Source organism: Ictalurus furcatus, chromosome 4, assembly GCF_023375685.1.
Source record: "Ictalurus furcatus strain D&B chromosome 4, Billie_1.0, whole genome shotgun sequence".
Taxonomy (NCBI): Eukaryota; Metazoa; Chordata; class Actinopteri; order Siluriformes; family Ictaluridae; genus Ictalurus; species Ictalurus furcatus.
This window is the reverse complement of record NC_071258.1, coordinates 6,323,120-6,348,005: the sequence shown is the minus strand read 5'-3', so window position 1 is coordinate 6,348,005 and position 24,886 is coordinate 6,323,120. Positions and strand designations below refer to the sequence as shown.

General features: G+C 37.8%; 1 protein-coding gene across 2 annotated transcripts in view; it reads left to right on the top strand.

The window, feature by feature from the left end:
* Positions 1–24,886, top strand: part of b3gat1a (beta-1,3-glucuronyltransferase 1 (glucuronosyltransferase P) a) — a 118,546-nt gene that overhangs the window by 57,422 nt on the left and 36,238 nt on the right. The window lies entirely within an intron of this gene.

Below are 24,886 nucleotides of genomic sequence, written 5' to 3'. Positions count from 1 at the left end.
CCTAAGAAAGCACTAGCGAATAGGAAGTGGAAAATACTGGATTAATAGAACAGCTCGTAGTGATCCTTATAGACGAAGATCTGATGTTAATACATCAAAATACACTTTTCTGAGTGTTACGTGTTTTGTCAGTCCATATGTAGCATCAACAGACTCCATTAGTACTCACAGTAAAAATACGCTGATAAGACATCAAAATCAATATAATATTTAAGTTTTAATTTTAATTTAGTTTGATCCTTGTACAAAATATTTCATTTTTTAATAGTTTAAAAAGGATTTAACTTACTGCTACTTTGTTAGCAACCCTCAGCAAAACAGAAGTGTGTATCATGAACATGTTTAAGGGTTTGTGTTGTGATATTTTCTGACATATCACACATCCTTCATCATCACTTCTATGTGATGTTTTGGGCAAGATAAGTGTGATGAGAATGTGTTTGTCATTGTGCCAATTAGGGATGTTACGGTGTTGCACGTCACAGTTTCACGACTGAGCATATACTGTACGGTATATAGTTAACCTTTATGCATTTTGCATAGGGGCTCGGCATTTTAACATCGACGTACACTATCACTCAAAAATACACTACAGAAAAAAAGCAGGTTTTTTACACCCACTGACAAATAGGATACAAGCCAATCAGGGTGTCCCAAAAGTCTCCATATATATGGGAAATTAACACTTTTTTGCAAAATGTCTTCCAAAATGTTTCATACTAAGTTTATATATATATATATATATATATATATATATATATATATATATATATATATATATATATATTATATAGCCTTTAAGCATGCCTTTGGCAAAAGAAGACTGTATAGAAATCATTCTCATGGCTGGATCGGGAAGCTGTCGCAAGGTTGCGATGGACTTTAACAGGAAACATGGGAATCACATCACACGACACTGTTGCCAAACTTATTAACAAATTCAAAAAGACTTCAACACTTGGTAGTGTTGCAGACCAAGCAAGACGTGGACGTCCACAAACATCCACTGACGAAGGCACAAGCAACATGGTGCTGGCAAACATAGTCCCCTATGTATGGAGGCTTTTGGGACATATGCATAGGTGTTTTGAACTGGTTGACACCTTTTAAGCCCCACCCCCTTTCCCCTCAACTCACATTAGTAATCTTCAGTCTCTACTTGAGTTTTTCCTGCTTGAAAAATGTGCTGAAGTAGCACCCCCAATTTCTGTCAAGGTAAATGGAGAATATTTTGAGTTTGTTAATGTGAAATTATCAATGTGTGTTTGACACGAGACACATAGTTGGCTATATTTATTAAGAATGCCACTGAAAACTTTAAGCAGAAAATAGTCTTTTTTTTTTAGAATTATGTAATAAGTGTCAATTCAGAAACATCCATCCATCTTCTATACCGCTTATCCTTCCTTCAGGGTCACGGGGAAACCTGGAGCCTATCCCAGGGAGCATGGGGCACAAGGCGGGGTACACCCTGGACAGGGTGCCAATCCATTGCAGGGAGCTATCACATACACACTCATACATTCATACACTACAGACACTTTGGACATGCCAATCAGCCTACCAGGTGCATGCAGTCCATGCAGTAGACCATGCATAGACCATGCAGTCTTTGGACTGGGGGAGGAAACCGGAGTACCCGGAGGAAACCCCCGCAGCACAGGGAGAACATGCAAACTCCACGCACACACAGGGCCACGGTGGGAATCGAACCCCAGCCCCTGGAGCTGTGGGGCGAATGTACTAACCACTAAGCCACCGTGCGCCCTCAAATCAGAAACGTTAAAACAATTGTAATGGTAGCGATAATTAGAACGTGATTTCAAATGCTGCTTGGTCTCCTGCACCAGTCAGCGCAGCTGTGTTCAAACAGCATGTTCAAGTCCACTCTCGGTGACCCTGTGTAGGATAAGTGGTACAGAAAATGGATGGAAAATACAGATATGGATAATCTGAGCACTAAATAGATACTGATACACATACAGATAATGGCCTTACTTAAAACAAGTTCAGTCTGTCACTGTCCTGCCTCTCTGGAGTTTTCATTTTCACATGGAGATGGGTGAAAAGGATTAGAGAGGAGTAACACATCTACTTATTTCAACCATCTGTGCAATCCGGGCTCAGTTTTATTAGTGCACTAGACCTTAGGGGTTTTGTGTGTGTGTGTGTGTGTGTGTGTGTGTGTGGATCAGTTATAAGGGCACAGTTGTAAGAATGGAAGAGTAGATGTTCCAGAAGCTATGTGTACAAATGCTTCGGGAATCAGAGATGAAAGCTGTGTTTTTGTGTGTGTTTGTGGGGTTTGTGTGGTTTGTGTGTGTGTGTGTGTGTGTGTGTGTGTGTGTGTGTGTGTGTGTGTGTGTGTACATGGAAAGGAAATAGTGCGTGCTGAAGAAGCCTAGAGCAAGACGTTCATTCTCCTGATGGAGGCAGGCAGCTCAGAGATGGCTGATTGAAGCTTTATCTGAATAAACCCCCTTCTATTACAATGTGCAGCTGTATTTCTGCTCTGTGTGCTTTGGTTTGTTTGGTATTTTTTCAAAGATTCCTTTGGGAGCCAAGGAAAGGAATCATAAGTGCAATTTGCGGGCGGCTGTTGATGCCTTCGGTTGGATGTGAAGAGCAATGAGATGATAAACTGATGTATTTCGAGTGTTTTTTCATTACTCAGTTGTGAATGCTATTATATTACGAAGATGAATTGACAGAAAGAACACTGGTCACTCCTGTTTAAAGAATTAGGAAATATCGATAAAGTGATAAAACTCATTTCCTAAGAGGATAAATATCTGATCAGGCCTTTTCCTCAACTGACAACCAACCTTATAGATCTTTTGTCGAAATGCTTACTCAGTTAGTGAGCAATGCCAAGACAGGAATAGCTAGAGGAAACTGACTCTCGGTGTCAGCACACACACACACACACACACACACACACGCACTTTTTGAATGCATCAAGAATAATGATATTAAGGTGAACTGATCATAAAGCAGTATAGGCACAGCCTCTATGCCCTACATGGTTTGCATGCACACTGTCTGTCTTCCTATTCCAGCAAAAAAGATACAACATACAGCAATTTATTAAAACAAAAGTGCGTATGTAAACCATTCCCTCTTTTACATCTTAACTAAAACAAACAAGCAGCAGCTCTTTTTTCCCCAAGTGTCTGGTAGTTACCGTAAACCTCTATGTATACCGTATGCACACTCCAGTTTCTACCCCAGCAATACCACAGAGAGGCATCACTGTAGTATTGAACATGTCAGTGCTGACCAGTGCAGGAAACCAAAAAGCATTATTAATCACCTGGGTCATCTTTCTGTCATGGCACACAGCATACATTGGTTATACAGCTGTTTACGGAAACCTCAATATCTTGGCTCAGGATGGGCCTAGCTCCTTGGAACAAAAACTGATCTCTAGGGCACATTATGAGGTACATGTACATATTTTGCACATTCTTGTTCCTTAGACTTAGAACTTAAGTCCAAAAGTAATGCTCAGGATTGCTCACAGTTCCACTTTTAGGGTCAATTTATAATGGGAAGGATTCGAGTCTCAATTTTAATTGAGAATTTGAATATAATGGGGTACCTAGGTAAGTATAGTGTGCATGCAGGATATTTCAGGTTTGAGACTTCTCATATATATATATATTTTTTATTATTATTTTTTAATGGTGCAAGAAAGTGCAATTTTATTAAATTCCCCTCAGTTTCAGGTTAAATATCTTTGGTGGAGGATGAGATTCTAACCTGAAATTTTCACAGAAAAAAGTCGTCTATAGTAACTTTCTGCTGTAAAAAAAAAATTGAGTTTGAGATCCTACTGGTTACAGAGCTAGGGCTAGTATAAATCTTGGGAAAGCCTACTTTATTCATGGATTTTGAGACATGAACAGATGTAATGACAAATAATAAAAATGAACAGTATTTTAAAGTAATTATGTAAAATTATGAAGTATTGGGAAAATTACAATTGGTCAAGGAACCTATATTGAACCACTTGAGATGGAATGATCCACCTTCTAATTATCTTTACCATTAAAAATCATTGTAAGCCTAACTGAACGAGACTTTGCAGAGAAACACAGACACAAGAGAGTATAAATAGGCGAACGAACGATGAACAAACACAAACCAAACAAATACTTATGAACAACAAATACCAAAATAGGAGTTGGAGACAGAACCAGGAAATAAAACCAAAACATATCACAATAAGAGTCCAATCCATGCACATCATGCTGTACACTGAGGGCATTCGTGGAAAAAAAAAATTTTCATTATTGACCAACCGGACCAGAGAGCTGGTTCTCAATGAACTGTCTTCTGACTGTATTTTCAAATTGTCCGTAGTGTGTGAGTGTGTGTGTGATTGTACCCCTGTGATGGATTGGCACCCCGTCTAGTGTGTCCCCTGCCTCGTGCCCAGAATCCCCTGGGATAGGCTCCAGGCTCCCTGCGACCCTCTGTACGGTGAATAGATGTGATTGGACACAACAGAGGATCTGCTAAAGAAGCCACAATGGTTTTTGCTGAGAAAAAAAGTTGTTCTACAGTACAGTACGGTATATGTTAAAAGTTTAGTTTAGTCTGCTTTAATGCACTATTGGGTCTGAATCCAGACCACAGTCTGCAGAGTTGATCACCACTGTCCTAGATGACTTCTGTATATAATCTTCATTATAAATGTAGTAAAAAAAAAAACAATTTAAAAATCTAATATAACAGTACACGCACACGTTTGTAATGACCATTTCTTGTTAAGTAAATTTGGCTCAATTTGACTGAACTCACATTAGTTCTGGCCACTAACAGTCTATTTAAAACATATTGCTTACAACAAATTAGATGGTACACCACACAGCAGGGAAATCATTTCAATTGATTAGGTATTGATGTGTAAGTACAGGCTCTCACTGCATTTACATTTGTCAGATGCTTTAAAAGCAGATTACAAGTTAGGGAGAATCTAAGAATACAGCACAGCAAATGAGGCCTAAAGGACTCGCAAAGGCTCAAGGACTGGGATTTGAACCCACAACCTTCTGGTGACAAGAACAGTACCTTAATGGCTGTTACTATCCATCCATCCATCCATCTTCAACCACTTACTCCTTTTCAGGGTCACGGGGAACCTGGAGCCTATCCCAGGGAGCATCGGGCACAAGGCAGGGTACACCCTGGACAGGGTGCCAGTCCATCGCAGGGCACACAATCACACACATTCATACACTACGGACACTTTGGACATGCCAATCAGCCTACCATGCCTTTCTTTGGACTGGGGGAGGAAACCGGAGTTCCCGGAGGAAACCCCCACAGCACGGGGAGAACATGCAAACTCCGCACACACATGGCCCTGGCGGGAATCAAACCCCGGACCCTGGAGGTGTGAGGCAAACGTACTAACCACTGAGCAGCACCGTGCGCTCTTGGCTGTTACTATCAGAGTTTTTAATAGTTTGGTGTGAGCAAGCTTTATAACACATCACTTATATCATTCATGTTAAAGATGTAACCAATAAAAGAATTCAGATTGAATAGATAATGTGTTTTGAACAGATACAAATACAAACATGAATGAGAGGTGCACTATTTGTGTTTTTGTTTTTGTTGTTGTTGTTTTTTGGGGTTTTTTTTTTTTTTTTTTTTTTTTTTTGTTTTTTGGGTTTTTTGCTTCAGCTGTTTGCTTCAGTAGTCCCATCTAAACAAATAAAACCATATTTATGTAGAAATTCACAGAGCTGCTGCTCCATATAGCCCTCAGACCAAGTGCTGTGTACAGGGCAGTATATCTCAGCTGATTTTGTGGGTCTCTCAAAAGTTAATAATTTAATTAATTAAAAAATATGAACTAATACGTTCATTTTGTATGTTTTTGTCAGTCTTAACTGAACATTCTGCATTGTTATTAAAAGAAAATCTTTGAGAAAAATCATTCCAGCATTATAAAGAAAGCAGCCTTTATTTGTCACATATACATTACATCATAGTGAAATTCTTTTCTTCGCATATCCCAGCTTGTTAGGAAGCTGGGGCCAGAGCACAGGGTCAGCCATGATACAGCACCCCTGGAGCAGAGAGGGCTAAGGGCCTTGCTCAAGGGTTCAACAGTGGCAATTTGGAGGTGTTGGGGCATGAATCCCTGACCTTCTGCTCAGTAACCCAGAGCCTAATGCTTTAATGCTGCTTAAAGTACCCCATTTTACCTTTTGATTTCTCTATGTATGTGCATAAATTTGATCTAAAAAATATAATACTTCATCATTTATTTATTGAGGAAAATGATCCAATATAACATATCTGTTAGTGGCAAAAGTATGTGAACCTTTGCTTTGAGTATCCGGTGTGACCCCCTTGTGCAGCAATAACTGCAACTAAATGTTTGTGGTAACTGTTGATCAGTCCTGCACATCGGCTTTGAGGAATTTTAGCCCGTTCCTCGGAACAGAACAGCATCAACTCTGGGATGAATCCCTTACATGAACTGCTTGCTTTAGGTCCTTCCACAACATTTTTATTGGATTAAGTTCAGGACTTTGACTTGAAGTTAATATTTATGCAGAAATATAGAAAATTCTAAAGGGATCACAAACTTTCAAGCGCCACTGTAAATAAACCTTCTACAGTAGTCTGGACCACATCCACTTCTGGTTCAAATCTGAATACAGATACAGAGGTAATTATTGGGAGCACTAAACAGATACAGATCATGACATTGCATTGCACACTGTGAAATCTGTGTATTCTGACCTCATATAGACAGTGTATGTTTTTAAATTGAGTTCTGTAGCTCAAAAAGGTTACCACCTTCTACTGAGACCAGCTTCTTTTAAAGAACAGATCACTTGTCTGGGAGTTCTACAGAGAGGACATCTGCCATCCAGAAGAAACTTGCCCTAGATGCAACACTGTCTCTACACATTTCCTCTCTCTGGGAATATTCTGTAATACTGCCACTTTCGACACATGGACTTAAATTTCTTTCTATTAGGCACAAGGTTACCATTTTGTCCATCAGCTCTGATGTTATTATGTGATACTGCTGCTATTCAGCTTAACTTATACAAGAAAATTTATTCTCATGGCAAGGCCATGAGCCAAGTATTCACTTGTAGGAATATACTGTATGGCTGCAATGTTTAACAGCTAAGCTGCAACCCCAAATATAATAACACAAAACAGTTCAATCTGACACCTCTAAGCGTTCTTTGGTTTGTCCTTCTGGGTGAAGCCTTAAAGTTTCTATGTAGAACTTTACAAAAGAGGGTTTTCCGATCATTATCCCTTATCTATAGAACCCCTTTAGAAAACACTATAACAGTGTTATAACAGTCTTAACAGTCTTAACACTCTAAAGAATCCTCGAGAAACACTTCATTCAAAGGATATACAGCAAAAAAATATTTCTAAGCAAATCATATTTATGTAGTATTTTTCATTGGGAGATTTTTATAAAAGAGATATGATTCTTATTTTCAGCATATTTCCAGACATTTAATTTCGAGCTTGAAATGGTCTTATTCCATTGGCAGATCATTTAATTTTTCTTCTAGAAAGAAATAGTTGAATTGATTAAAATGATTGGACAATTTTCAGTTGCTAAGACATCATTGTTGCAGTTGGATAAAATATGTGCTACCCCAGAAAAGTCCCATCAGTTTTACCATGTGCCTTCATACAGTAAAAGCTAATAATGCTATTCAGAAAAAGTTGAAGGCATCAGTCATCATACCATCTTGCTTGAGTGTCAAGTCTATGTCAGATTAGTTGCGTGTTACAGAAACACTGAACTGCAAGCTGTTGAAAAAAAAGTTGTGCTATAATGTTATTTGCACTATAAACTTATTTCAAGATATTATGTTATTATTTTGACTTAATATCTCATTATTTTAAGATTTTATATATATATATATATATATATATATATATATATATATATATATATATATATATATATATATATATATATATACAGAAAGAATGAAAGAAAGAAAGAGAGAGATACATCTAATTATCTTAACTTAATAACTCACTATTCCAAAATATTATTCTTTTGTCCATTTTGACAAAAAAGTTCATTTTTTCAAATTAGTAATTTGTTTACTTAATTTTTTAAGTAAATTTTTTTTTCCCAAAATATTGCTATTATTTTGACTTGAAATCTCATTGTCAACTTTAACAGCTCATTGTTTCAAGATATAAAAATAGTCATGTTTTATTTGCAGACCATTTTTGCTCATTTTTTGCATTTACAGTATTTCTAGAACAATGCAAAATTTAATGGGAACATTTAAAACTCTAAATTAATTTTCAAAAAATGTCTAGACCTAGGCTTAATCTTCTTATATTTGGTTTATTTTAATCATATAATAGTAGATACTACAAACATTTGATTACATTCAAAATGTTTTCACTTGCTAATTCATTTTTGCAGAACGAATAGTAAAAAACAATGATATAATTACTCAGTTATTGAGTTAAAATAGCAATATATTAAGGCAAAATAACAATATCATATCTTGAAATAATGTGTTATTATGTCAAAATATCAACATACGTATCAAGACAGGTATCAATACAGGTTCCCACTTGATGATCATAGCTTCCACAATAAAACCTTAAAAGTGCAACATAAATTAGAATTAAATCTATTTATTTTTCAAGAGGAATCCAAACACTTTAAGAACTTTTTTCCATAACAATAGCAATGAAATGGACAATACATTAATAATAATAAAAAGAACACATGGTTAAGTGAAGGCAAGGAAGTAGTATATATATATACCATGCAAGCTGGTTAATTCAGCCAGAGAGGCCATTGTTGTTGTTTTTTTTTTTTTTTTTTTTCACAATTGAACTATACGTATCGTGAATAAATTTGTGGGCTTTCTTTTCTCATTCTCTGTAAATGCATGAAGCAAAAAGATGGAAAAGCCCTGAAAACACCATGACTTTGATCTGAAATGCTGCATAGAGACAGGAAGATGTCTGTCTACACTTTCCCCATATGACTGATGACTTCCCAGAGGTCTTCAAGCTGTGTCAGAAGAGCACCTCAATGAGAGTTCTATTCAGAATTGTTTTCTTTTCTTGTTTTTTTTTTTTTTTTTAAATGTTAAATTAATAATTGAGTGTTAACTCTCTCCCAGCAACATTTCTGTCTGTTTTACAGTGCATGTCCATGAAGCTTCCTCGCCATATCCAGGTGGAAGTGTGCAAAGGCATCTGACATGCATAATTTACAGTCCCCTCTGAAACTATTGGAACGGCAAGGCCAATTAATTAATTTGTTTTTGTTGGAGACTGAAGACATTTGGGTTTGAGATCAAAAGATGAGAAGACAGTTTAGAATTTCAGCTGTTATATCCTGGTATTTATACGCAGATGTGTTAAATGGCATAGAACATAGCACATAGCACATTTTGTATTAGAACACCCAATTTCTAGGCTTTTTTTGCCATTTGGTTTTAGGCTTCAGTTTCACGTGTGACGACTGCATTTATTGTTAAAAAGGATAAGCCAGCATGAAGATCAGAGAGCTGTCTATGGGAGAAAAGCACCCATTTTGAAGCTGAGAAAAGAGGGAAAATCAATCAGCGGCATTGTACAAACCCTAGGCATAGCCAATACTACAATTTGGAATGTCCTGAAAAAGATAGAAACCACTGATGTACTAAACAACAGACACTGAATTGGTCGGCCAAGGAAAATATCAACAGCTGATTTGAAAATCAGACTCATCACAAGCCCATGTGTTTACTTCATGTTCTCATTAGGAACAGTTCTCTGTTTAGTAACCTTTTAGGCCTATTTTTTTTTTAGAAGTTGTTGAACAGCAGATGTGCTGCAAGTGGTGCTGTACTTATACAGATCTAATTATATATCTGCTGCTCACATCAAAATGGCATTTTTTCCAGAGCCTTTCACATAATAGTCTCTTTCAGAAACTGGGTTAGATATTAAAGGCCACATTTATTTCCATTTGTTTTTATCATAAAATCTATGATAATTGTTACTATTTCCTTCAACTTTAAAAGCAACTTTTCTCCTGTCCATTTCCAGATCTCGTTCACGTTAATTGATTAGGGTTTTCCTGCTTCATGTCAAAGAACAACGCACAATTATGAAATATCTCTAGTTGCAGCCGTATATTTGAGGACAATCCATCCACACAGATCGATTCCCCAGTTTCCGCCCGAGAGTCCTCTATTAATAGGCTCCACGTCGTCTATTCATTAAAGGAGAGAAAGAGCGCTTTCATTCTTTGAACGGAGTGTAACCTCTGTGACCAAGACCTTTCAGATATCGACTGCAAATTATTCTACCTCGCATCTCATTGCATTTTCTTACTGCACATGCTGGATGGGCTACTCAAGCATTTATTAGCGTAAAACAGAAAGGCTTTTAGGCTACTCTAGTGTGTAGGGGTGGGAAGAGTATTCATGGTAGCCGAGGGTGTTTAGCTGTGATATGATTTTTCCTCGTATGCATACAAATGGATGTTAGTAAAAAAACACTTTCATGGTTCATTGATTGCTTTTATTTATTTATTCATTTATTTTTGCTCTTTTGTTAAATTGTAAAGTAACATCGAGTCACATAATTCCCTATTTTGTGTTACTGTTTTGTGCCCAACTGATATACTGAATCACTAACATTATCTGTCCATTGCCTCTCAGGATTTTGTCAATATTTGGAGAGAAGGGATTTATAACAAAAGCGTTTTTACAAGAAAAGGGATTTAATTGAGTTCTTTGAATAGTTAAGGATTCAAAGCCCTGCTAAAAAGGTTCAGCTTAGAATCCTCTTTGATTGAGATACCCTCTATTGTAAGGTTTTTACATACAACATTTAAGACAATCTTAAGAATCATTAGGTGAGTTTATTTATTTGTCAACATATAAATCTCTGTATATTACTCGAACATTTTAACACCTGAAGCAGTATTTATTTTACCGCAGGTCTCCGAGAAAGGAGGCCGAATAAAGTGACAAAATAATAGAATAATACGTAATAATAAGGCATGAAAACAAAGGACATGCTTTTATAGGAATATAGTCAATTATGGGGTTAACGTTGATTCATTTCCTAACACAGTATGTTTTTTATTCCTCTCATACTACAGCAATTTGTCAACAATTGCTTTTTTATTAATTAAAGGACAACATATCATACTTTTTTTTTTTTAATCAGTTGATCAAGTCAAGTCAAGTGGCTTTATTGTCATTTCAATCATATACAGCTAGATCAGTACACAGTGAAATGGAAAAGCGTTCCTCTAGGACTATGGTGCAACATGAAACAAGACAGAACTACATGAGTCTACACAGAAGTAAATAAGACCTACACATTTCTATATAAAGTGCATGTGCAAATGTGCAAACAGCACAATAAATCTTCTGCCCTGAAGACCCTCTTGCACTGGGAAAATGTACTGACTGTTAATGTACTTTATGCAAATTAGATATGATGCTATAAATCAACAAATTCAGATTCCTTGGACCAATCATATGTTGTGCATGCTACATTTCTTTGTTCCCTCCCTCACAACTTTATGTCCTACCTGCCTTTAGTTCTGTTTTCATCATATCCCGTTATATACAACCTCTCATTAAATGTCAATAGAGATATTACGAAGAACAATAAAGCTTGAATGAAAACAGCTATGATCAGTGGTGTCTCTGGAGAGTGTTTGCACTTAGTGCATTTAGCTTGTGCTGCTAATAGCTACTACGTATATGCCTGGCGCGTAACATCTGTCAGCTTTTTTCACATTTTTAAAATATTACATTTCATTTAAAGTAATTTGGCCATGACTCTTTCTCATCAGAGCTGGACTGACGGTACATGTCCACTGGTGACAACAGTAGCTCTCGCTCCATGTCCACAAGCGAGAAACTACAAGATATATGAGCGATTCATCACACACTAGTGTGAATGTAGGCTTACAAAGCACTGACACTGGAGACTCCTTCCATAAATGTTAATAAAATATATCCTTATTGAAAACTTCACCATATCAATTAGACTTTTTCTTTGATACATAACGGCATGTTTTTTTATATGGGTTTTGTGTGTGTGTGTGTGTGTGTGTGTGTGTGTGTGTGTGTGTGTGTGTTATTAGACTTTAGGTCCCTGTCCCATACAAGTCCCTGTAAATCAGCTGGAACTTCTATCAGAGCTTCTGTTTTCAGAAATTTAATCAACATCTTCAGACCAATCATTTAACAGCATAGTGATATGAGAGTAAATAAAATAATAACTATTATAATAATACTGTACAGTTAGTTTCCTTAGTAACCAGACAAGAGTTTTACTCATGAAATAAATAAATTATGTTAAATAAATCATTTGTTATGCTTCATTACTAATGCATGAACATGAGCAGGAACTACTTGTTTCCCCAGTAAATTTCAGATAAAGTATATTTATGAGATGAACATATATAGTAACAGCTAATGCATCATAAAATCCCAGGGAACACTAATGGTGGAAACAACAGCCTAAAATGGCACATTAGACTTGTAGATCAACTGTAAATAGAATATTAGCAATCAATGAAAGACCACACAATGTAGGCATATTTAATTAGGCCTACATTAGGTGAGGTTCATTTACCAATTACATAAAGGTATTAGCATACACAATGTAGCTACAAATCTCAGACAAGATTTTAAAGGAGGGTAGACTTACGACTAGAGCGTTATTAATTAGGAGCATATCACTCATACGTTTCATTTGGACTCCCCCATTAGTGGTTAGTGTTGCTGCATCACAGCTCCAGTGTTTCAAATGTTCTCCTGGGGGTTTCCTCAGGGTTCTCCATTCCCAAGATAGGAGCATGATAGCCCTAGGTGTTGTGTGCATGACTAAATTTGAGCTTTCCTCTAAAAGACCAATCTATCACACAAAATACTAATAATATTTTTCTTGCGGGAACAAAAACAACCCATTCATGATTGGTGACATCACTGCTAAATTATGGTAAAAGACTAAATACCCTGATGCTAGTTGTATCTAGATATCTAGCTGTATAAATATGTGAAGCAAAACTTAACATCTCATTTAACAGAACTAGATTTTTAAGCTAGGTTTTTCTAGGCTATGGTTAGAGGTGGCACAGATCTGATACCAGTATTGGGCCAATATCAACAAAACATGGCGGATCGGATATCGGAGAAATCATATCCGATATGGGATCTTGAAACAAATGGTAAAGATTAATAATGGATTTGGGGGAAAATTGAAAAAAAAAACATTTTGGAACTGGAAATGTTTACATATAAAGAGACCTGACTGCTTTTAGGGTTTTTTATGTTATTATTTTTTATATTTTATACTTTATTATGTTTAGAATGTAAGTGATTTTCGGGATCGGATGATACCAAGTTAATTTGGTAGAAACAAACACAAATTATTCTCTGAAATGGTGTTGTTGGAGTGACCATACGTCCTCTTTTTCCCGGACATGTCCTCTTTTCGGACCTTAAAAAAGCATCCGGCTGGGATTTCTACATTTGAGGAAATGTCTGGGATTCGGTTTTAGATTTATTATGATGTGCTTATGATACTCTGCGACCATTCATGTACCATAATGAACCCGCATGAGTGCAATTTCAGACCTGCCTTCCTGCAGTTTACGACGGCTTGATGTATTATCTCACTCAGCTTGTATTCTGACACAAATAATGCACAATAAAATTAGTGACTTCATGCATTGCAGCTGCCCCAGTGTTAAACTGATTACTCCGAGATTTTCTGCACTGGCTACCGTATGTCATCGATTAATCGTTAACGTGATTAATATGTGAGCATATCATTATGAAATATGGACAAGCATGAAATTGTGCTGTAAATAACAGGGATTAGGGCACGTTGTACAGCGTACACGTTTCTAATCAGTGAGTATGAGCTTTAAATAAGTATAGGTTGCTCATTCTTGGTTAAATCGTAACCTTAATTCCTGCACTGTGCACGATCCTTCTATCCCATCCATTCTGCTTCTGTAAACACCTGCAGTTGAATTATATCCTTTTCCAGTTCACATAGAGCTTTATGAGAGGGTTTAGTAATCAGTCCTCTGTTACTCTGTGCATATTTTATGAGAAGAAGAAAAAAAAGTAAAATGCTTGTGTACTCATGTAGTGTGGGAGTTGCTTATAATGATCGTGACCTGATTTTGGTTAGAAGATGTAAAAGTTTAACTTAATTAGGTCAGTGTTATTCCTGCACCTCATTGTGATATTAAGAGAAGAGTCTCACCTTACAAAATGACAGTGTAAGTTAATGAGGCAGGTTTGTACAACACCACGAAAGCTTTCAAGGTTAATGTGTAAATTATTAGGAGTGGTACATTGACCGAAAACTGTGTTGCGCTTTAAAGCTGCTGGGAATATAACACCATGATTGCTTTCTAATTAGGTTATTGTTGGTCTTATTTGCACATGGCGCTATATTCAGAGTCAGCGACTTTATGCTTTAAGTATGAGAAGATGGCAAGCCTTGAAATAAACATCTTACAAGAGTCTAGTATTATAGCATATTGTCAATATGTTGCTGCATGAATAGTCCTAGTTGTAATTATTACATTAATCACTGCAAATGTGGTTTAAATAAATGATTTTGCTTCCACCTTCATTACTCAGTAGCTTATCCTATTAATTAGCTTTCGTTTAATATTGTATATTGTGCACAGACAGTTGATCGCGTGGCCGTGAGATAGTAAATCCAGCTCATGAAGTCAAAATGCTTGCGTAGGATGTTGCCTATTGATCATGCTTTTAATTTGCTATTTAGAGTTGTTTAATTAAATAAATAGGGGGAATATATATATTTTTTTTGATCATTTTAATGAGCTCTCCCAGTAATAAAACATCCCTGCATATCGATACACGCCCATATTAATATAGCAGCATGTGTCGAAGAGTTTTATTCCTTGTATAGCATAGCAATTAGGCAATGACAAATAATTTTACATATTGTAGAAACCAAAAAGTCATCTGCCCCAAAATACCTAAAGTTACAGTGTTACCTCTTACTGCTACAAAGCACTAAGACTGGAGACTCCTTCTAAAAATGTTAAATAAACATCTCCTTACAGAAAACCTCACTATATTAACAATTATACATGCTTAAGTCATTTATATACTATAAAGCCAAAAGTTTGTGGACACCTGACCATGACATCTCTAATGCTTTCTGAATGTGCCGGTCAAAATGTAGTCCCCCCCCCCCCGCTGTTATAATAACCTCCACATTTTTTGGGGAAGGATTTCCTCTCTATTTTGGAGCATGGTTGTGGGGATTTGCTCATTCAGCCACAACAGCATTAGTGAGTTCAGGTACTGATGTCAGGGTGAGGAAGCCTGGGGTGCATTCAGTGTTCCAGTTCATCCCAAAGGTGTTTAATGGGGCTGAGGTCAGGGCTCCTTGCAGACCAATCGAGTTCTTCCACCATGTCTTCCTGGAGCTCGCTTTGGGCACAAGGGCATTGTCATATTAGAACAGGTTTGGGCCTCTTAGTTCCAGTGAAGAGAAACTGTAATACTAAAGCATATAAATACATCCTATATAACTGTGAAAAACCACAGATGGGTGTGATGGTCCGTTGTCCACATACTTTTGGCCACACGGTGTATGTATATGCCTGTGTTAGTTGTTATCACAGAAATATTAACATTAGAAAGAGTGCATTTATAGTCCTTGCAGCTGGAAGTACTCGACACCTTGACACTGAGAATTCAAAAGTGCTGTGTAATAAAGAATTATAGTGCATTTTAAAATCGTGGTTCAAATCTGAACATTAAGCACTTATGACATTTTAGACCCCACAATTCAACAAGGCTTTTGAAGGTTTGCACTGTCTGCAGGCAGTTTAACTCATTTTTGAGTCTGGAGAGAAAAAAAACTGTAATCATCGTAATACAGCAGAACTCATATATAATGCTGAGGACGGTATGTTCCTATGTCAGTCAAGGATGAAATACACATCAATGGGTCACAAAGCCAAAATTCATAATTTGTCAGCCATAAGTGCTTCCAAAAGTGCTCCTAAACAGAATAATATAAGCCATCATTTCATTTGTGCAGTATATGAGCTTCACTTATCTAATCAGAAGGTCTTCTTAAACCAACCAACAAGAGATCTGAAATTCAGACTTGCTCCATGATTGAATAGAGCGCTGATGACATGATTACAAAAACCCCCCCCCCACCCCACCCCCACCCATGGCATCTCTGACCTCGCTGACTCCATTAAAACTCTTGCGCTTTGTCTTCTTCAGGAATTTATCATGGGGAGGCCTAATTGGAGCCATTTCCATGTGTAATGTGGCCGTCCCATGAGAGTTAATTAGGGTTCGTGCTTCCCTCCAGCCGCTGTTTAATGGTTTGGTCAGAAGCCAGTGCAGTTTGCGCTCTGGTTCCCTAAAGCACTCTAGTGCTGTCACTAAGCCGTTTTAAACCTGTAAAGAGCAGAAAGCGAGGAGCCGTGCAGAAACGGTGATAGTAGACACAGGAGGATGTCAATTTCTGGTTGGATTATTAGATTTTATAGACTTGGGCTTCAATGTTCTCATTCTGCCTAATGTGGATTAAATATAATTGCACACAGGGCAGCTGAAAATGTCCTGCAAATTAAGCATAATCCTACAGTTCATCAAATAGACTGTAGTAAATCTTTCCATATCTTTTCTTGGGATTTTAAACCCCACATCCCCTTTAGCAGTGTTCTTGTTTCTTGCATTTTGGTTACATCTCTGTATTCTCTTCAGAACCTCTGCTTGTTCTGTGTCACAGCTCCTTAGAGATGACATTAGTAATGTTGCTTCAGTCTCAGGTGTCTCAGCAAAATCATCGCTCAAGCTCCGAACCACTGACACAGCACCTCGGTTGCCGCTGATACCTAGCATCAGCGTGTCAGTGTTTCCTCATACTGCACATTTCAGTGTGACTGACTGGGACTATGCAGCAGTGTTAAATGCCAGTAAGTGCTATTGAGGATATGTGAGTCTTTTCGGGTCAGAACTGAGCTACAACCAATGCTGCATGACATTTTCCTGCTTAATAAAAGCACAGTCATAACCTCCAGCAAGTCCCTGTGTGTGTATAACTCTAATCTTGCCTGATCTGTAGAGCTGGGAACCCAAACAACAGGATGAATCTGTTCACACTTCAGAACAAATTTAATAGTCACACATGAAATGTCAAAGCTAATGCAGTTCAGGGCTGTTGTGTAATTCATTTAAAAATCCAAAAAAGACATTGTGGTAACAATGGCAATAAGAGTAACCAGGTTTCCACTGCACAGGTTCATTGAAACTGGACAGAAAAGCATTGCCTGGTCTTCAGCTGCCCAGTGAGCCTCTGATTCCTGTTCTTGTCTGCCATTAGTGAAAACCGATGTTGTCTTCTGCTGTTGTAGCCCACACAACTCAAGGCCTGAAGTATTGGGCATTCTGGGATGTTTTTCTTGTTCAATACGGTTGTGAAGAGTTGTTATTTGAGGTACTGTAGCGTTTTTGTCAGCGCGAACCATCTGGTCATTCTCCTCTGACTTCTCAAGGTGTTTCTGCCTGCAGAACTGCCACTCAATGAATGTTTTTTAGCCCTCTGTACCGTATTGTGTAACCTCTAGCGTCTGTTACGCATGACAATCCCAGGAGAGCTGCAGTTTCTGAAACTGTCCAGCACTAGCAACCATGCCACGGTCAAAGTCATTGAGATCACTGAGATTCTTCCAGCTTCTGATGATGGATGTGAACATTAATTGAAGCTCTTGACCTCTTGTACAAGTGTTCCTATTAAAGTGACCATTTAGTGTATATCATATACTACATTTGCCAGCCTCACTTGAAAACATAAACTCCATTCCCCAAGATCCTTAGACAGCTAACAAACTACAGATCATATCATGTGACTCGTATCACACGAGCCGGTCCTAATTCTTATTATTATGTTGGCTTGAGAAGGACAACATCCTGTTCTGCTCTAGAAGCTTCTTCTTCTTCTTCTTCTACTTCTACTTCTTCTTCTTCTTCTTCTACTTCTTCTTCTTCTTCTTCTTCTTCTTCTACTTCTACCTCTTCTTCTTCTTCTTCTTCTTCTACTTCCTTCTTCTGAGACCCAAAATATTTAATTGCTACTCCTCCCAGAACTTTCAAGCTACATGCACCAAACTCGGCCCAGACCTTCAGGCCAATCACACTGATCAGGCAGTATTTTTCCAAACTGATCGGAGTATCGGTATTCCGGTTGCAACGATTTTCCCCAAATTCCCCAAAACTCCCATTCACTTACATTGAGGGAGCCTGGCTTCAACTGTCAGAACTCACACACACCTGAGTGCACACGGCCTGAAGCCTAAAATTATTGGAATGCTGTCTTGCTCCAAAAGTATTGGGATGCTGTCTTGTTCCAAAAGTATTGGGACACCATCTGGCTTCAAAAGTCATGGGACACTGCCTAGCTCCAAAAGTGTGGGGACGCTGTCTAGCTCTAAAACTGTCTAGCTCCAAAAGTATTGGGACACTGCCTGGCTCCAAAAGTGTTGGTACGCTGCCTGGCTCCAAAAGTATTGGGACGCTGCATAGCTCCAAAAGTATTGCGATGCTGTCTAGCTCCAAAAGTATTGGGGCACAGTCTTGCTCCAAAAGTATTGGGATGTTGTCTAGCTCCCTAGCAACTGCCTAGCAACCACCCCAACACCCTAGCAACTGCCTAGCAACCACCCCAGCAACTGCCTAGCACCCACCCAGAACACCTTAGCAACCGCCTAGCAACCACTCAGAACACCCTAGCAACTGCCTAGCAATTCCCTAGCAACCACTCATTACACCCTAGCAACTGCCTAGCAACACCTTAGCAACCACCAAGAATAGCCTAGCAACCGCCTAGCCACATGCTAGCAACCGCCTAGCAACACCTTAGCAACCACCCAGAACACTCTAGCAACCACCTAGCAACCACCCAGAACACCCCAGCAACCACCTAGCAACACCCTAGCAGACTTGCTTTCTCAAATCAACACCAAAGTTTGTTGATGAACCTTATCTATCTAGTTCTTAGTATTCTTCTGATTACTAATCATGTACACCTGTTCCCAATTACACTAATGCCTTTGAGTAACTCAGACATTCACATTCAGTATATGAGTTTCACTAATGCGTTCTGCTAGTGGCAAGCCTGAGCCTTTTGTTCTGATTGAAATTCTGCTTTTGAATTTGTTCTGTTTGTTTATGTATGTATGTATGTATATATGTATGTATGTATTATTTATTATTTTATGAATTTGCCCTAGCCTGATGTACTCTGTTTTCACCTGACCCTGATTTTCTCTGAGTTTGCTCCACCCTGTGGATTGTCTGCTTGGTCTTTTAATAGATCACATTTGAATTAAATATCCTTCAGCTAAACCCCTGACACTGACATTATTTCCTGAAAAAAAAAAAGTTTTTTTCTTTATTGGAAAGAAATCTGTATTGGACACAGTTCCATTATGAACTGCATGTATTTTGCAAGTTGTCTACTCATTTGGCTTTTCTTACTTCTGTTGCTAATTGATCAATTTGACAAACAGAATTGATAGACACTTACTGTTACTGAAGTATTCCTTTTATGCCACAGCAATTCCTAACAACAGAACAAAGCAGCATACTTTTTATCCATTTATTACCTATGTTTGATTGTGGAATGTCAACCAAACAAGTTAGTTCCTGTTACACTTACATTATAGCAACTACAAACATTCATTCCTTCACCACTTTCTCTTTTTTCATTTCTCTTGAAGTTAATGCGATTTAAAAAAAAAAAAAAAAAAAAAAAAAAAGCTTAATATTGACTGTTACAAAGTGCTGAATCTGGAGACTCCCTTTTGCATGTTCTCCCCATGCTTCATGGGTTTCCTCAGAGTGCTCTGGTTTCCTCCCCCCAGCACAAAGACATGCGCTGTAGGCTGATTGGCATCTCTAAATTGTCCATAGTGTGTGAAGGGGTGTGTGAATGTGTCTGCCCTGCGATGAGTTGGCACCCCATCCAGGGTGTGCCCCTGCCTTGTGCCCCAATTTCCCTGGGATAGGCTCCTGTGTAGGACCACATGACCCTGTGTAGGATAAGCGGTACAGAAAATGAAAAGATGGAAATTAGTCTTAGATTATGTGGAATGCCTGCTATAGAAGTCCCTGTGTATTACTACAGAAACACTAATGTATTAAAACCAGTGCATGAATATTAACCTTGCAGCCGGAACTACTATCAGAGCTGCTGTTAAAATGTTATAGAAAAGCTCACCTTATGACTAATCTGATTTGAGACTTCAACATCGCTGTGGTATAAACTATAATAAGTGTCTTCACTAGCAATGTTGCATTTAATTCTCTAAACTATTGAGTTCAAGTATATTATACAGCACTAATTTGCACTTTAATGTTTAGACCACTGTGATGTCCAGCATCTCGTATGTTCGTGCATCTTATAAGTTCATAACAATAGGTGTAATACATGCTTTGATGCTAGTAAATGTGATCAACACTGCTATCATCATCATGAGAAACATACAGTATATCAAGTCTACAGTTCAATGGAACTAGTTTTTATCACTTTTGTAATATTTACACAGATTGTGCGTGTGTGATATTTTTTCAGCATAATGACACAAATACATATTTCACCATGTTACAATTTTTTTGTTTATTCCTATGAAGAGAATAGCCTTTTTTTAATTGCAGCTTTTATTAAGGCTTCTTTTGTGTTAATGAGTTTAGGGCTGGGTGTAGACCGAGTAGCATTCAGCTACATTAATACATAAGGCATTGGAAAAAACCCATAATACAAATGTGTCTTTGTGTGTGTGTTTGTGTGTGTGGGTTTCAGTGTATGACAATCGCATTTCCTGCAGTCATCTCCATGCCCTAAAATAATAAAGTGACTGGAGCAGTACTGTAGCACATACATATACGTTTTAATTACTTAAGCCATTAAGAAGTGCATCAGCGGAAATCAATCCTGGTAGCAGGTTCAAAGCTAATGACGGAGTGCCAAAGGAATAAATCACACACATCATCAGCCTGAATAATTATACAAGTAAGAAAACAACGGAGTTGAACGGATGTTTGACTGTATTAGTAAATTACATGGTATTAAAGCAGACCAGAATATTGCAATGTCGTGATATTTACAAATTAAACGAGTTCACGAAGGTCTGGCATTCTGTACTAAAAAATTACACCTAGTGGCTTTTTTTTGTTGTTGTTGTTGTTGTTGCTACGTTTGACATCACCTTTCAATTACACTACTGCTTAATTAGAGGACTAACTCAACATTAAAGCAGAGATATAGAGCATGTTGTTTACGCAGTATGTGGAATCATCCAGAGCTTGGTGCAAGCCACGCTAAAGGTAACTGACCCATGGATAATCTGATAGCCCTTTGCAGCTCTTAAAGGTCATATTTCCTATTTAACAGCAAGCAGCGAGATGACTCAGAATTCTAAGAGATTGTTTTTGTTTTTTCTTTAAAGAGCATTCAAATCTTTCAATCACAGTCGTGACTGATTTCTTGCAAAAACTAAACTGCTTGTCGTTCATCGGTATGTATTTAGTACTCATTGGTTGAACCAATGTCTTTAGATTTCTAACAAATCCAGAGTTTCACCACTCTTTATCCATTGTGTAAATTAAGTGGACATCATATACAAAGCTAAAACTCTTAGGTAATGTATCTACTGTATGAGGGACATATCGGTGCACCTTTAATTAAAACCTGTAATACCCTTCCGCCACCCAACAAAGCTGTCTTTGGGTTATTTCCCTATGGTTTAATTAGCACTGATCAAATTCGTATAATTATGTGTTTTTGCCAACAAACAAGCCTGTAATTATGGATCAGGGACTCGAGGATCTTTTGAAAGTGGAATCTTCCCTCATTAGAGGAGCTTCACTTTTCTTGCCTTCTTGCTGCAGCAGTTCAGTAGATACTCTTACAGAGCAGGAGGATTTTAATGGTCTTGTAATAAAGTTAGTGCAGTTTTATACACTCACTGCACACACATACACACTGCATACTTAATGCTAAGTGCCTGGACTGGCCAGCATTGTGGGAAAATGTCAGAAAGGCAAGTTTGATTTTTGACTGTTCTTTTTAAGTAATAATTTTACTAATTCATTCACTCGTCTTAATTAAGTGCTTTATCCTGGTCAGGTAACCTATCCTGGGAATGCTGCGCATGAAGCGAGAATACACCATGACTGGGACATCTATTTATGTTTTTATTATTTATATTTCACAAATATAGACAATTTCGAGTAGCCAGTCCACATACAGGCATGTGTTTTGGAGGTACGAGGAAACCGGAGAACCTGGAGGAAGCCAACATGGAAATAGTGAGAATATAGAGCATACAGTGGCAAGAAAAAGTATGTGAACCTTTTGGAATTTCATGGTTTTCTGCATAAATTTGTTATAAAATGTGATCTGATCTTCATCTAAGTCAAGGGTATTGACAAATATAATGTGCCTAAAATAAAAACACAAAATAAATTCTGATCCCTCATGTCTCTATTGAGAACAACCAAAAAAAAACTCATAGTGCTTGTGGAAAAAGTATGTGAACCCTTGAGTTAATGACCTGAAAAAAGCTAATTGGAGTCAGGTTTTAGCACACCTGGAGTCTCGTTAAGAAAATGAGTGTGGAGGGGTGGACTACAGCTACTTTGACTGATAAAAACCCCTCAAACCTTTGGAGTTTGCGCTGCACTAGAAGCACATGCTTATGTGAGCCATGCCTCGCCAAAAAGAGCTTTCAGAAGATCAACGATCAAGAATTGTTGATTTACATAAAGCTGGCAAGGGTTACAAAGTGATTTCAAAGACTTTAAGAACAGTTAGGCAAACATTTTACAAATGAGACACTTTGGGACTGTTGCTACTCTGCCAAGAAGTGGGCGCCCAGTCAAAATGACACCAAGAGCACAACGAAGACTCATCAATGAGGTAAAGAAACAACCCTGAATGACAGCCAAAGATTTGAAGGCATCACTGGAACTGGCTAATATCTCTGTTCATGAGTCTACAATACGTAAAACATTGAACCAGCAGGGTATCTACGGCAGGACACCACGAAGGAAGCCACTGCTTACTAAAAAGAACATAGCTGCACGCCTGAAGTTTGCAAAAGAGCACATTGACACTCCACAGCGGTATTGGCAAAATGTTTTGTGGACTGATGAAACTAAAATTGAACTATTTGGAAAAACTGCACAGCACTACATCTGGCGTAGAAAGGGCACGGCATATCATCATGAAAACATCATCCCAACCGTAAAGTATGGTGGAGGAAACGTCATGATTTGGGCCTGCTTTGCTGCATCAGGGCCTGGCCAGCTTGCAATCATTGAGGGGAAGATGAATTCCCAAGTATATCAGACAATTCTTCAGGATAATGTGAAAATGTCTGTACGTCAGCTGAAACTGTGTAGAAGTTGGGTGATGCAACAGGACAACAACCCAAAACACTGGAGCAAGTCCACAACAGAATGGCTTCAGAAAAACAAAATCCGCCTTTTGGAGGGGCCGAGTCAGAGCCCAGACCTCATCCCAATAGAGATGCTATGGAATGAAGTGAAAAGAGCCATACACATGAGACATCCAAAGAATACGACAGAGCTAAAGCAGTTCTGCAGGAAGAATGGGCTAAAATTCCTCCTGAACGATGTGCAGGTCTGATCCACAGCTACAGAAAGCGCCAGGTTGAGGTTATTGCTGCCAAGGGGAGGTCAACCAGTTATTAATTCTGTGTTCACTTACTTTTTCCACTGCCATTTTGAATATTGAATGAGTGTGTTCAATGAAGACATGAGGGATCAGAATTTATTTTGTGTTTTTATTTTAGGCACATTATATTTGTCAATACCCTTGACTTAGATGAAGATCAGATCACATTTTATGACAAATTTATGCAGAAAACCATGAAATTCCAAAAGGTTCACATACTTTTTCTTGCCACTGTATGAAACTCCACACACAGAGTAACTTGAGCTGAAGGTCAAACCGGTGACCCTGGAGCTGTGATGCGATTGTACAACCCAGTGCACCACCATGCTGTTCCATAATAATTATACAGTAGATGTAGTTAAAGTTAAGCATAGTACACAAAGATTCCATAGAGACAGGATGTTTCAGATAAAAATCCACCATCTCCCACACATATTCTATCTAATTCTGCACACATATTCTGTGTGTTCAATTTTTGGATGCTGTCCCTGCTGGAAAAAAAAATAACAACAACAATAGAAACCCTCTTAGAATTGTTGATGGGTTTATGCTTATAAAGGGAATTGCACTGATTTTAATGGAAACTATAATGGTCCCTGTGGGTCTCTACTGGTAATTTGTTGTTTTCTATTGGTGCCATGTTATGTCTAGTAGACACCATTAAGGACCAATAATGGTAATGGTAATGGTTTTAATGGTTAGCTGATGTTTTCTAATGTTATTTGTAGTAGAAACCATTAGAATCTCTGTGATGTTTTCTTTTTTTCCAGCAAAGGTGTCAGGTCTCATTTGACTGTACATGGCAAAGAAAAAAGAAAAAAGGAAAAAAAATATATAAAAAAGGGTTGTGATGCAGAAGGTTACAGGAAATACAGGGGGGGGTTTGTGTGTGTGGGATAATACTATTACTCTTTTACTATTACTATTATTAATAATAAAAAGTATAATAGGTAATAAATTATAATAAAATACCTTTTAGTTTAATTAACCTCCATTCTTAAATTCCTCATATCCTTTTCCTAGTTTACTTTGGTTAATGATGAATTCATAGCAGTTACTGAATAAACTGCTTTAAGATTAATAACTAAATAATGAGCCAAGAGTT